Source organism: Penaeus monodon, unplaced genomic scaffold, assembly GCF_015228065.2.
Source record: "Penaeus monodon isolate SGIC_2016 unplaced genomic scaffold, NSTDA_Pmon_1 PmonScaffold_11263, whole genome shotgun sequence".
NCBI classification, from domain to species: domain Eukaryota; kingdom Metazoa; phylum Arthropoda; class Malacostraca; order Decapoda; family Penaeidae; genus Penaeus; species Penaeus monodon.
Window position 1 is genome coordinate 6,310 of NW_023640007.1, and position 3,691 is coordinate 10,000.

Sequence of the window (3,691 nt, forward strand, 5' to 3'; positions counted from 1 at the left end):
ATCCTCGACTGAAAAAAAATTCAGATCCGGTCGCCATGAGTGAGGTGCCAAATCCATGGCTTCGAAATATAGGTCTTAACTTCTCTAAACACGACGCTTGTAGTTTATATATCTATTGTCTGTTTATTTATTTATATTATTATTTTAGGTTTATAGTTATCGTTTTTCATCCAACTTATTTTTATTTCACTCACTAGGCAGTAGATTTGCATTCCGTCTCACTTCCACAATATCGTGTGTATTCTGGTAATCTATATATTTGTCTGTCTATATATATGTACATAAGTACATATACTAATATGCACATGGTAAACTTTAAGCAACAGTCTTTGACGTGAAAACAACATACACCACACAACCACACACACACACCACACACACACACCACACACAACACACACACACACACACACACACACACACACACCCACACCACACCACACACACACACACTGTAAGCGACACGTGAGTTGGGAGCACCACTTCGCCAGATGTAGCGAGTGGCCACCGCAAGCCACAGAATATGAGTGCACGAGAGATTAGGAGCACCGCGTCACCAGATGTGAGCGAGACGAGAGATGACTTGGGTGGGGGTCAGAGAAGGTACTTAGCTTGCTGGTTTATTCTTGAAGACAGATATGAGACCCCCCAAGAGACACTCTAATTGCCAAGAATTCATGGAAGCCCATGATCGTCAAGGTCGCGGTGCCGAATAGTTAGAGCGTCGAACTCAACACTGCCACGATGCAATCTGAGTTTAAAGGTTCGAGTCACCGCCGCGCGTTGTTTCCGCTGGGCAAGGAACTTCACCTCGATTGCCTACCTAGTCATTGGTGCCAAGCCAGCCCAAGTCAGTGCTGGTCCAAGCCCGGGTAAAATAGAGAGAATGATTATCTAAAAAGGTAACACCGGCACTCTCCGTGGAAAGGACTGGGACCCTACCACGTACTCACTCCAAGAGCATCAAACATGAAAACTACATTAAGTTCATGCTGTGACCACGGCGGCTCAGACATGAACCTACCGTAAAAGAGAAGAAGAGACCCCCGTGTCCCCGGGTGGAGGACGAGGTGGTGGAGCTGGACCCTGTGTGGCTTGGCTGTCTGCTGTGTCTCTCCTCCTTCTGCCTACGGACGTGTCCTTTTATGCGGCGGTTCCCTTCGAGACGGATGTTTGTTCCTGTGCGAAAAGAGAAGCCGGCGACATCTGCGTCCTACCCAAGGAGAAGGCTGCGTGCTTGGACGGAGGTGGGGAAGTGTACATCCGGTCTGCTACGTATTGTTGACATCGCTCGTCCTCGGCCGACTGTACGCTTGAAACGATGCAGTAGAGGGTCTGTTTGGTATCTACAGATGGTTCCTGGTGATCCGAGAGTCGCTAGGGCCGTCGCGTGCCAGGTAGCGGTGTGGCAGAGGTTTCGCACTGAGGTGCAACATTCGTACGAGGAGGGTCATCGTCTTCAGAAGCTGAAATATAGTGTACAGGCCAGTAAAGGGGCTAAGGAGGAGGATGATAATGTGTTTGTCAATCACCTTACTAAATTGCGAGAAAATGAGAGCATAATAAGGACAGGTTTGTCACAAGAAGGTGTGTCAGTAAGGTGTTATTGCTTGGATGTTCAGGATTAGCGAGTTCAATAAGGTACCATCATATTGAAGATAGAAAAAATGATGGATAAGAATTCCATATCTGTGGGTAATAGCATTATATATGTTTTCGAACACATAGCAGCTGGCCTGAACTTAATTCTAACAGTGCACGTCTCGGCGCTTCAATAATCGTATGAGCGTAATTCTCGGTGCGGCGGGCGCAGGTTCCTTCGTTTTACGGCGCCATGAGCCGGGCTTAAATTAACTTGTGGTGATTGTAAACAAGTAAGCCTATATAAAGCATGGTGTCTCCAATGTGTTGCCATTATTTGCAACTGGAGATACTACCATCAGTACATATTCACCAAACCTTAAACTAAAGAAGCATAAACTCCAGCATTACTGAGGACAAGATATCGAACTTCGAGAGGACGTCGTAAAAGAGATTTGGGTTCAGTTATTAGTCATAGGGATGGCACATAGTAAATACGCAATCTTAGAGTGAATTCCGAGTAGAGTGGGCAGGTAGGTAAATAAGAGGATAGTCAGGTGATTGAAATCTACATGTGAACGAGCGACTAATTAACACGGCAAGTATGAAGAAACAGTGATATAAAGAACGATATAGTGTATACACAGAATATAACAATACGCAAGAAGTAATGAAGTGATTACTAATAGGAATAACATATAAGAGAAAAAAATAGAAAATTTCATTAATTCGACACAAATAAACATGAATAATATGATGAGAGCAGCCAAACATAACAATAATTAATTAAACTTGAAGGTACTCATTTGTTCTGAGAGAAATGATATATGCTAAATTGTGCGATCTGAGGATAAAAATTATAATAGACAGAAAAATACTAACACAATGCATAAATTACAGGATGATTAGAGCTGGGGAATGAGGTGTGAAGTGAGGGTGCGTGTCACTTAGGTTTGATCTCACTGTGTGATTGTGTTAAAAAAACAGAGTTAGTAGTGTGCGTTCGTAGAGTGGCGTGTACTTGAATTTGAAAGAAGGCAACTTGTATGCAAGGTGTGGGTGGGTATAGGGAGGTCAATAGTTACTCTGGCACTAATAGGTACATTTACTTTAATAGTAACGAGGAAGATTGTTGGTGCTGGATAGAACTGCGACATCCTGGCTGTGTTGACGAGGGTTCGCGAAGAATTAGCGAGGCAGGTGAGCCGGATTGGCGAGTGTGTCGGTGTAAAGTGCGAGGATACATCTTCAGCGACTTCGTCAGGAGGGTAGCACAGGCGCGAGTGGTCAGCACGAAGTAGTAGGACAGACATGGTGTGGGTAGGCGTGATCGAAGAGGACTTGGTAGCGATGGCTGCGCGTTAAAAGAGGCGGGGAGGCATTTCGCGTGGATCGGCAACAGGCGTCGGCGAGGAGCGAGGTGGTAGGCGAATATGCGTCGGCGTTGTGAGGTTCTTGAACACCGCTGCCATCAGATGTAAGCGACACGTGCGTTGGGAGCACCTCTATCGCCAGATGTAAGCGAGTGGCCACCGCAAGCCACCAGAATATGAGTGACACGAGAGATTAGGAGCACCGCGTCACCAGATGTGAGCGAGACGAGAGATGTACTTGGGTGGGTCAGAGAAAAGGGACTTAGCTTGCTGGTTTATTCTTGAAGACAGATATGAGACCCCCCAAGAGACCCCCGTGTCCCCGGGTGGAGGACGAGGTGGTGGAGCTGGACCCTGTGTGGCTTGGGCTGTCTGCTGTGTCTCTCCTCCTTCTGCCTTACGGACGTGTCCTTTTATGCGGCGGTTCCCTTCGAGGACGGATGTTTGTTCCTGTGCGAAAAGAGAAAGCCGGCGACATCTGCGTCCTACCCAAGGAGAAGGGCTGCGTGCTTGGACGGAGGTGTGAAGTGTACATCCGATCTTGCTACGTATTGTTGACACACACAACACACACACACAAAGATCTCACAATCCTCTATAGCATGAACGAATATCCTGTCTCTCTATCCTTTTCCATTTCTCTTGTGCAGGATATCCGCTATGTTGCCTTGGAGAAGAGGACTCTGGTGATGAACCTAAGAGGCCTCACAGCTATGTTTCAGTCCAAGCATGATAGC